This window comes from Austrofundulus limnaeus, unplaced genomic scaffold (assembly GCF_001266775.1).
Source record: "Austrofundulus limnaeus strain Quisiro unplaced genomic scaffold, Austrofundulus_limnaeus-1.0 Scaffold93, whole genome shotgun sequence".
NCBI lineage: Eukaryota > Metazoa > Chordata > Actinopteri > Cyprinodontiformes > Rivulidae > Austrofundulus > Austrofundulus limnaeus.
This window is the reverse complement of record NW_013952495.1, coordinates 420606-432915: the sequence shown is the minus strand read 5'-3', so window position 1 is coordinate 432915 and position 12310 is coordinate 420606.

Sequence of the window (12310 nt, the reverse complement as noted above, 5' to 3'; positions counted from 1 at the left end):
TATATATATATATGTTTTGTTTTTGTACCCACAGCAGAAATCAATCTGTATTTTAATATGAGATCAGTATATAAGAAGTAGAACATGTTAGCTCATGTTAACCTGTTGTTTACTTTAATTTTCCAATTTCTTTTCATGATCTTTCTCTCAAATCCATCAGAATTACCTTTATACAGTTTGAAGACTACATAATAATAAGAATTAGACAAAATATGCCTGAATAATTCAGTTGTACTAGTTTTTATGAAAGTCAATATGAACAATATACAGTATTTTTCTTGTTTGTTTACATGAATATGGTCTTTATTTGTCCTGACCTGTATAATAATAATATAATATTAACAATATATATTTTTTGTTTAATAATGTCACCTCCACTGACCATAAAGGTTCCTGAAAAGGCCTTGAAAAAGGCCCACGGACCAGCAGTTGGTTATCTCAGTTGTAGGTTGTTGGAGCAGAAATGGCTCTTTTGATCGTAAAGCTTGCAGACCCCTGACTTAATCCAYTAGTGGACATTGGTTACACACAAATCTTTAGGTTTSGCAGCAACTTAAACATTTGTGTCAATATAACACAAGTTCTTCATATTCAGTAAACATGTGTATTTTGTGTTGATAAGATGTGATAAAAACACATTTTGATGAAGTAATTTGTGTTCTTGGAARWTTTTAATCCTTCACAATTTTATCACTTTATTCCAACATGATTCAATAGCTTTAACTACAATACTATTGGTCACTTAAATACTACATGTTATCTTCATGTTGGTATTTTATTCTAGTGTCATATACTAAATTGTCAAATGGAGACATTTTAACAGATTGTCTTGTTTTCTGTAACCCCTGGTCTTCTTTTAAAACAAAATGTCTAATTTCACTGCAGTGACAGTAGGTAAAAAACTGAAATGACATCACTGTTCTACTGAGATATAAATCAACAGTTAATGTCTGTTTTTCAGTGTAGGAAATTTAAAAAATTTTTTTTTTTTTGGTAATTTAGGGGCAAAATTTGTGTTCAAAGACCTTTTCTTTTCTTTACTTTTCTTTTCGATTTGTCAGTTTGTTGGTTTCAAGGACGTTTGGAAAAAAGAACATAATCTTTTACAGATTTCTTGACTGAACATCATCTCTTTATCTTCTTTTGGAATTAAAAATTAAGCTTTATTTTCTGATTATATGGTCTTCTAAACTGATTTGGGTTTCATTTTGTTGACATTTGCTGCGAGGAGTCCATACATTAACACCAAAAGCAGCTCAGATTATTTGAAGTATTCTGTAAACAATCAGTGTTTTACCTGTTAGATAACTTTTTGAACAGCCGTTTTATTCTGACCGGACTGATAGTCTGAGCGGGATTAACCAAAGTGGATTACAGCTAAATTTACAGCTTCAATCTTAATCATTTCAGAACTGTTTAGTTTTTGCTCCTTTACACTGCCATCAGTTTTGCATTAGAAACTTTTGCGTAAACATTTGTGTCGCAGCAGCAGGTAGCTGTAGCTGTTCTGGTAKAGCCTGGGGCACTTTCAGCAGGAATATAATTTCTGTCAGAATAACGTAATGCTGACTGAGGATTAAACATCTGCAGGAACAAAATTACATTTTTGAGTCTCAGAAACTCATTTCAGTCCTGCCCTCCACTTTATCTGTTAATTTATTAAATAAATTAAATCAAAGTGAAGTTGTTCAAAGACATATCTACAACAGACAGGATATTACTTMTTCTTATCATTCCCTTTAAATCCTGCTGATTCAAACAAAGACTTCCATACTAACATGTGAGGAAAACAACATTTGGATTATTTCAGGCCACACTGGTGCTAATGAAGATAAACTGTAAGCATGTGACAGTGAGCCTCGTGTGCTCGCTGTGACCGCTTCACCTCCAGCTGAAACCTTTTGGCACTTTGTGGAATTCATCAAGACTGAAACATTGTTAACAGCGAGAACAGCAGCTTCTATTCAGATCAAAAAAAGAGATAGAAATCAGATACAAACTGATCATGATTCAAGTTGTACAGCTTGTTTTCTGTGCTTGTCTCATGACTTTGTGTTTGCTTGCTCTCTTTAGGTCTTTCTGTTTGCTGTTTCACACACATAACCCAGTTTAATGATGGAAACCAGGAGGACACGACAGATTAGTCTCACGGTTTCTCACCTTCAGACATTTATTACTGGTCTGCAAGCAGAGGATTGTTTAATGTTACACATGTTCTGTGATTTCACCTGAATTTAACCAACAGCKTCAGAGCACAGAACTGTGACTGACTGGATGCTCTCCAAAATGTTAACACAATATACAAAAGAATCATAGTGTTTTCAAGAAAATAAAAGAATTTCATGCTTGGACATTGATAATAAAACATAAGAAAATACAGTATAGGCTGCAAAAGTGTTCATTCCTCTTTATTTGTTTTGTTGCCCTACTAACTAGATTAAATGTTGGGGGTTTGGATCTTTTACTGTTCCCAACACAAGTATGGAGTGCCATTTGTAAAGCTACTTGTGCATAAAAATACCAGCTAAATTTGGTCACATTTAGCTTCAAACACTGTTTGAAAAAGTAGAGTAGATTTTCTAATATCACCTTTTAACATATTTAAGATGTTATATTTAAATGTTACAGCTAAATGCTAAATGTTAAATNACTATAATATGTTTGAGATTGCTGATTGTTCACCAGGAAATTCAACCTCCAAAATGCAGGAGAGCAAGAGTGACGTTTAAATATCTTTTCACCTGCACAAAAACTGTCAGCTTTCCTTATGGAAACAGTTTTGTCTTCAAAATATGGGCTTTTCTCAAGAGTTCAGTCACATCCAGCTCCCTTGCCACATTTTGAATCATCTCCAAAGTGTAGCAGAAATGTGATGATGGGTAACGCATGTTCAAGAAGTAAATAAATGTCCAAACAGTATGGCTACTGCAAGGGCCACATTGTCCAGATCCTGAAGAACCACGATACTCGAGAGGATGCCAACATCAGAAAAATCARGACCTGGTGTCCCTCTGGTGACGTAGATGCCCACTGCCTTTTTTCTGGAAGGCACTCTTCCATCATGTCATGTCCTGGTTAAAGATAAATCATTTCTTGAAGACTCTTTTAAAAGAACTGATCTCTTGAATGCACCAATTCTAATACTGTAGTTTATTTAAAACCTTGTGGGGCCCAGGCTTTGGGCCCCACAAGGAGCACTCGGTCCCCTCAAGGCTTCATTTTCCTTAAAACTTGGCCCCACGATGTAGGAAAACAAGGCCACACACACACACACACACACACACACACACACACACACACACACAAGTTTATCTCCCTAAATAATGTTTCACCACAAGAGGGCGCTCCACAGAGGCTGGAAATTCCTGAAATCTGTCATAAATGAATTGTGACTCATAACATGATTAGATTTTTTATTCTTTTTAAAAAGCTTTTTAAAAAGGGGGTTGACATACAGTATATGAGAATACCAGAAGTCTACCTTATACCTGCCAACATTTTCTGACACCAACGAGGAACACCTGTTTGTGTAGACGAGCAGCTGTGGACTGAAGCAGTTTTACGGAGGGTCCAAGAAATATTTTCAAAGATCTACTCAAAACTATGCATTTTCCAACAATTTAAAGAACAATTTACAAAATTCTTGGGATTAATAAAACAACAAAAAATCTGTATTTTGAGAAGGTAGAACAATGAAAACCAGACATTAACCTGAACTTTATGAGATCATAACTGAAACTTCCCTGACCCTAACCTATCAACATGAAATTTGGCAGAAATGTAGATGTGTTGGGCTTACACTGTGCCAGCCAAAAGTTTTACCATAGACCCCATATTTGACTATATTTGATGAGGGGGCTCCACCTGAAAAGGGCATGTCTGGACACACAAAAATGCTTATAACTCAAAAACTATTTAACAATGGAGCTTCGGATTTTTTTTTTTTAGCTTTATTAAAGGGCTATCCTTTGAGCTCACCAATAATCCCCCAACCACACCTGAAAAGGGCATGTCTGGACTAACAAAATTGCTTATAACTCAAAAACAATTCAACATAAGAGCTTCTAATTTTTTTTGTCGTTGTTTAGCTCTGTTGAAGGGCTATCCATCAAGCCCACCAATGAGCCCCACCACCATCTCTGGACTACCACCCTAAACAATAAATATGTTCTGGTGAGTTTTGAGTTCTGGTGCACTGTGTATGTGCAGGCGTTATGCTACCACTATGCAGAGTGCTAACAGACAGAATCTTTCTTTTGAAGCTTGGCTTGCGAGGCATTAGTTGATGTACGTTCTTTAAAACAAGAATTTTGCTTTTGAACTGGAATTCATGAGAGGAGAGGACAAACTACAGTGAGCTGCTGTTCTCAGTAGCATCAACTCTAATGTAAGTATCAGAGGTAGGCCTGTTTCAGAAAGTAATTCTCTAAAAATAACAGTAGTGCAGTGTGTTCCTATTAAAACTCCAMTAATTTTGTTTTGACTTTTGGTTTTGATGCTCCATCCCAAGATAAACAGTTGTCCCCATCTGGGAACTCTCTTGGAAACCTTTTGGAATCATCTTTGAAACAAAACTAATACAAATATAAAATACAAATAAAATCACTTTGACTTGGACAATGATTATATTTTGGGTGTATAACATTTGTTTTTATCTCTATAACAGTTGCCTTAATATAATTAAAGAAATAAGTGCCTGCAGTTTGCTCATGCTAAATGTCACATTACGTCTGCTTGTGATAATATTTGATTGGAGGTGAGGAAASACAAAGACAGTGGATGCAGGAAGAAAGAGAACAAATTAGGGATTTAATCAGCTTGTGTGACTAAATGTGACCTTAACATCTTTTTTTCCTTCCTACCTCAGCTGAAAAACGCAGACTGAGCTGCAGTCTGGAAGCAAACATGTGCAGACAAAGTAATTGAATAAGAGATTTAAATTATCCTTTGTCAGGCAAGCTACGTAACAGCAGACAGGAAAAAAAAATATCTGTGCTGTTTTATCAGCACCCCAGTGTGACAGCATTCAGCCAATTAGGGTAGAATGATTGTTATCCAGTGACATTATCTTCATTATTCCTTTTATTTTTGTGAGTATGAAGTAGGGCATTTGAAAGTGGGGAAAAGCAAATGATGAAAAAGCTCCCAGATGGAGACAAAGGGAGACAGAAGTAGGGCGCATAAGAGGTGAGTCAAATTAATTGGTTTTGCTAAATCCTCCTCAAACAGCAGAAGCCAATGTGGTCGCACAAAAGGCCATTACCGGTAATCAATTTAAATCTGTTTTACCCTTCCCAAGGAAACCAATTAGGCAATTTAATTTGGCTTTTTTGATTCACAGCATAACCAGCCGCTCAGGACAGGACATGTAATTCACTTCCTGCAGAGAGGGACAAGTGAAAACACTGGGAGGTGTTGCTGCAACAAACAAAGCTATTGATCTGAGGGGAGCCCACGTGAGAGCAAAGACGGTGTGAGAGGGAGGCACAGGAAGTGTGGCAGGAAGAGGGAGTTTGAGTCTTATTAAAGGGGGTGAAACAGAACTGTGCTCCTGCTGCGTCAATTAAAATCTGCCTTGATGATTAAAGTTTAACACAAGTTCAACTTTTAGCTGAATTCACAGTTTTATCTTGATTTTAACCCTCTTGGGCTAATGATCAAAATGGTTTTACACCACTAGATGGCAGCACTGGACTACCGATGGGTTCAGGGTGATGTGGCTTGGCTTGAATCGTTCAAAGCTCTGGTTCAAAGTCAAAACCTTTCCTTTGATTTTTTAGGTTGTCACATGTCACAGGGACGCACATGTAACACGCAGACAAATATTACAACACACACATACGCAATCAGATTGCATTTTCTTGCACCAGTGAACCCATCACAGCGTAACGACGCACACGCCGAACACTGAGTGTCTGCTTAATCAACGATGTCACAGCACAATTTCTGCAGATTGGCTGCTGGGTTAGAGGGAAGTGTCAGTCAGCCGTGTCACCCCTCATCGTGAACAAACAGTCTCTCCTGCGGGGATCCAGACAGGGCCACAATGTTTTTGCATCACTGTGTTATCCATCTCCCATCATGCCTTTCTGTGCATGTGTGTGTACCATTTTGCTCAAGCAGGGTGCCTTTGTGTGTGAAAACAGCTCATGATAATGGGACATGTGTGATTGACAGACAATAAAGTGAGCACACGAATGCAAAAATCTGAATAATGGAGTGGGAGCAGAATGTTTTAAATGTCTCAATTGCTCTAAGCTAATAGCCCAAATTTATCTCTATATTTTCATCCAACCATTTATTTATTTATTTATTTATTTATTTATTTATTTATTTATTTATTTATTTATTTATTTATTTATTTATTTATTTATTTATTTATTTATTTATTTTGCTTATCCATGTTTGGGTTGCAGAGGTAACCCTAGTCTAGGGAACCCTAGACATCCCTTTTCCAAGCGACACTCTCCATTTCTTCCTGGTGGTCAGGTCCATAAATATTGGGACATCCACAATTCTCATCTTTTTGGCTGTAAACACCACCACAATGGATTTGAAATTAAACGAACAATATGTGCTTTAATTACAAACTTTAGCTTTAATTTGAAGGTATTTAAATTGGGTGAAGGTGTATGAATTACAATAGTTTGTTCATGTGCCCCCCATTTTTTATGGGACCAAAAGCAACGAGACGATTAACTGCTCAGCTTTTCAATGGCTGGGTGTGTGTTATTCCCTCATTYTCCCATTTACAAGAAGCAGATAAAAGGTCTAGTGTTGATTTCAAATGTAGAGTGTGCATTTGGAGTATGAGATTCAGAGAGCTGTCACTGTAAGTGAAACAAGCCATCACTAGGCTGAGAAATCAAAATAAACCCATTAGCAAGTTTTAGATCTGCCCAAGGGTCTTCTCAGGCACCCAGGAGACATCCTAGATGTCCGAAACGCCTCAGTGGACTTACTTCAATGCTGAGGAGCAGCGGCTCTACTCCAAGCTCCTCTCAAATGATGGTGCTCCTCATATCTCTAAGGCTGAGCCTAAGCCTTTTGACAAAGTTCATTTCAGCTACTTTTATCTTGTGTCTCGTTCTTTTGGACATGATCCATACCTGGTGCCAATGGGTGAGGGTTGAAATGTATATAAACCAAAAAATTGAGAGCTTTACCTCAATAAACCAGAGCAATGGCCTAATTACTGCAGGAAAGGCCCCAATTTGTCAGTCCATCTTTCAGTTCATTCTACCACCATCACTCTCAGCAAGATGCTCAATATTCCTGTATTTGACTTTTAAATTTTTCTTTTCTACCATCACTCATCCCTGCTTCGGTCTGTCTGACCTCCATCAGCCAGCTGCATTTCTTGGACAGGGTTCCTGGCTGCGGTCTGAGCGAGGTAAGTGAAGCTAACCGTTTGAGAAAAACAGCCCTGGCAAGGCCAATTACACACAGACAAAGCACTTTGCATGTTATTGTGTTAGGGATTCATGCTTGATTGACCGAATGGCTTCTAATGAGGCTGGGGAACGAAGTGCAGGAGAGGAAGCAGCACCGCCTCTGTCTCCCTGATGGACTGATTCATCCAGACCCTCACACATGCAGACACGTGCAGGTACAAACACCCTCGCCGGTAACAGCAAATCCACAGTGGCACGAACACAGAGACGTTCAAACTGTGGAGATACTCACGAAGCTGTAGCCTCTTTCTCAAGTCGCTGCCGCAAACTTGTTCCGTCTGCGGCAGGTGACAAATAAAGAGATAGAGCCTCTGCAGATGCTTCCATGTGAAAGCTTTCCTCCCACGGACATCCTTTAATAGTATCACTTGACTGTATGTAGAGTTGCATATAGCAACAGATGGATTGCTAAAGCCTTCACTGCTGATGGACGAAAAAATTGCTGGCTAGACTTTTATACCAGCTGCTAGCTTTAGCTCTGTTTTGTGTTCAGCAACGGGCTTCAAGTCCAAGTTTTACTGTTTCTCTCCCTCTGTCGAGCAAAATTTGATATAATAATAAACACTAAACAATAAAAATATAAAGTATTGTCTTGGAAGATAAATTTCCCAGGCATCCCAGGTTGACTTAGAAAATACAAAAAAACCCTGTTATAAAATGTTTACAATATGATTCTTTTACAAAAAAATATCAATAAATTAGTCTTGAAAATCATTGGTGCAAAAGAATGATCTTATATATGGTTTGAACAGGGTGAAAACTAGAGTGRACATGGTCCGTTTCTGTTTTTCAGTTTCAGGGCTATTTGTGCTCCTTTTTACAGGTTAATTGTGCTAATTTTCTGTCTCTTAGTCAGAAGTTGCTTTGATTCTCTTTGTGGTAATTTTGTGTCCTGGATCATTTAGAATCTGCAATTATCTTTGTCCTTGTTTCATCCTGGTTCATAAACATATTTTTTATGAGTCATTTTGAGCCCAAATAATAACTTCTTCTTATCATCGGTGTGTGTGTTTGAATGTCTGTTAGCAAAATATCTCAGGAACTACTGGAATAATTTTAATAAAACTCCCAATAAGTAATTACTGGATGTTCGCCTAGCTGATTACCATTTGGACTTAAATAAATTCAAAGTGGTTATCACAACTAATTAAACTTTAAAAGACACAAAAGTTGCTATAACTCAATTACTTTTACAGCTATTAAGCTAAAATGAGTTGTGGTAGCTGAGAGTCATACTCAGAGCACTAACTGATCATGCAAGATCTTTGTTTAAAAATGTAGCATTCAAAGGAGGAAGAAAATACACATTCCTTCAAATAATTCTAAACCTAGCACAAAAAGTAGGGAAATTTGAGTTCAGTAGATGATTTCATTGTTGTAACAATGCTTCTTGACAATAAAGCTGTTTGACTGAGTTGGCAGCACTTAGGGGTACCAGAAGATCAAAACGAGTGTCAATAAAAACAACAAAATAAGCTGTTTGACAAACTTATCATGTGTCCAACCCACATACTCAGCTCTATTGCTCATCCCACAAATGCATGTTCCTTACAAATGTAGCACCATTTAAAAGGGAAATTAACGGGCTTTTCATGCAAAAATAAATAAATAAATAAATAAATAAATAAATAAATAAATAAATAACAAAACACATTTTTTAAAACTTTTTGTGCCAAGTTTTTTTTTAATTCAGCATAATGTTTTGTTTTGTCTACTTTAAAGATCGTTTGATCGTTGTGTTGTTTTTACTTTTTTAAGTTTTTCTGTAATTTTGTTCCCCAAAGCGGTAATTTTATGTCACTTTATTGTTATTTACTTTATTTTTCTGTGTCTAAGTGTTTCTCCTCTAAAGTGGAAGTCTGAATTTGTGTGCTCCAAAGCCTTATTTTGTAACGCCTCCATGAGGAAACATGCAAACTTCTCAGTCTTTACTTTTTTCTCTCTCTTGCATTTTTTCCACTCTCTCTCCACCTGGTGGTTTCTCCTTCTCCACAACTCTCTCATTTATCATTTCTTGTTGCCCTTCTCTTTGCTCTCGCCTCTCTCCTTTGCCTCATTCATCTCCCCGGCCTCACTCAAGGTCAGGGTGAAGGGTCAATTGGCCGGGTGCACCTCCGAGCCTGTTCTTGAAGGTGCAGTCATGTATCTGAGCTTATCCTTGTGTTTATGTCACTGACAACCTTTTTCCTACAGGAGTCTGCCACCGTGAGATCTCCACCAACCAACTGCTTGCACATATTAGTGAGACTGCTGAGTCAGCTTTCACACTATTGTTTCACTGTTTTTCTTTATTGTGTTTCTGCAATATTTTGCCATTCTAATTASATCTGCAGACTTTGTGATATTTTACCTATTCATAGATTAAAACATTTTCTTTGCGTCTCGTTAGCGGATTGATATATTTTGTTGCCCTTTGCTAATTTAAAATTTAGCTAGTCTTTTGCTTCTTTTGCAACTGGTCCTTTTTTTTACTTTAAATTAGCTTTTTATTACTTTTAGCATTTAAGTAGCTTTTTACTACTTTAAACTTTTAGTTAAATGCGTACTACGTTTAGCCAGCTGGTGTTTTGGTATTTATTAAATGAACATTTGCTGACATTTTGCAGATAGCTTTTTGCTACTTTTAGCCTTCAAGTAAATTTGTACTACATTTAGTTTTTAGGTAGTGTTTTGCAATATTAACTAACATTTTGCTACTTTTAGATATTAACAAAAGTGTTGTAAGTTGTTTTTAATAGCAATTTTTTTTAGCTAGTACTCCATATTTTTGAACTTTTAGCTTGTGTTTTGCTTTTTTTTTTACAACTCAGTCACAGCTTCTTCCTAAAATTGCAGATGTCATTCACTCAACATTTGTGCAATGAATGCTGTTTCTCTAGTTTTATTTTAATTTCTTATAGCATATTTGAGTATTTATATGCGTGTGCATCTTGTTTACTACAATCCTTTGCTTATTACAGTGATGACCCACGTTTGTATACCCCACTAAGTTTCCCTGTCTCTGGTTGTCTTTCTTGCCTGACCTTTTTCTCTTGCTGCATTCTCTCCTTCGTCGATGGTCACAGCTAATAAGGCAATTAAAGCCTAATTAAAGGAGTCTTTTGAGAGAAGGTGGGTCTCGAGCAGCTTCACGAGTGAAGGGGAGAAAGTGTGTTTAATTGCAAACTCCCTCTCACTCTTTCACGAGAATGTAACAAAAAAAAAAAAAGCACGGAGATGAGGAAAAAGCCGAAGGAGAACAACATACAGGATCCCCATCAGATTTATTTAGATAGGTTTTTTTGGTGTTGGAAAATGTCAATTTGTTCCGCTCCTAGTGAATTTATCCAACCAGCGTCGGCTTGTAGTTGTAATTTGCCAGCACAGATCAAAGAGCCGGGTGCAGCGTGTCAGCCAGGTTACCGCCACACTAGGATGCAAAAATCATAGATTAAAAAGGAAAGCTGYAAAGGGAGGGAGTGGGGCTCAAGACACAGATATGCGAGGCACGATGATCCTCTCTTAGGGAGCTGCTTGTCACAAAGATCTGCCTCCTTTATTTTGGTTGCATATCCTAAAGCCCTCCTGATGTGTACGATCGCTGTGTGCACTTGTAGTCTGAAACAAAATCTTTACTCCTGATTTAAAAGGCACTTACAATGCATTAGCCTTGTGGTAATTACTAGAAACTCAATTAGAAGAAACCGCTGAAGACCTAAACCAAACTGGAGGGCTTAAGCTGCAACGCTGGTAAATGGATTTGGAGTTAATTTAGTGAGTCAGAGGGTGAAACAGCCATCAGTGATGTTTTAAGCTGCAGCAGCAACCTGAGCGCTCACAGCTCTGCACCGTGGGCTGAGCGCGGCTGTAGTCTGAGCTCGACTGGCAATCAGCTTCACTTTGAACTGCAGTGTTACAATGAAAGCGCTGTAGGAGTTTGTGTCTTGTCTATTTGCGCACTCCATGTGTGTTCATGCTTTTTACACGTTGCATCTGACAAGTTTTTTTTTTCCAGTGTGAGATTAACATGTTCACTGTCGCAGCTCAGATCCAAGTCAGAGTTTTGTTTGTGTGTTTTATTTATGGATTTTTCTACGTTCTCTAACACGCCTCTGGGCATTTTATGACCTTAAGCAGTGCCTGTCTGCTTCCGGTGAATATTTTTATTAAGAGTTCTTGTGTTGATGTGAAGTATAAACAAAACACCCTCGATATGGAAACCAGTCCTTTTAGCTTCTGAAGCATAAGATATGCTGGGAGCAGGAGATTTTATTGAATATGAATAAACGTAGCAGGGATCCTTTCTAGATAAAGTTGTGCAGAGGAGACTACATCATTTGGCTGAATATATAAGCCATGCGGTATATGTGTACCTCAGACACCTGCAGCTCATGGGATTGAATTATAAGCTGGCAAGTCACATCACAAGTATGCCATGTAAATCTTAGGAGAGAGCAGATGGACGGCACCTCGGAAAAACTGTGGGTGGGAAAGCCTGCCTGTCCCTGTATGTTTACTTCTGAATGCTCCTTAGTGGTGCCAGCATGTGTGTCGGCGTGAGAGTCCATGTCGGTGATACTGCAGGATCTTGGCTTTGGCCTCGGAGTGAAGTTGCTTGAGTGTGTGTGTGCATGCGTGTGTGCATGCGCGCTTCGTGGGTTGGTGAGTGGGTGTGCATCATGAGGGAACTGCTGTGCCTCCTTCTTCATGGGTACCAGATGGTGGTGGAACCAGTCGCCGCTTTCCACCGTTTCTGACATCACTAGTCAAAGCAAGTGACAAAAAGAAACTGTAATATCAAGCATTTTAGATATATAATGTAGCCATCTATCTATCTATCTATCTATCTATCTATCTATCTATCTATCTATCTATCT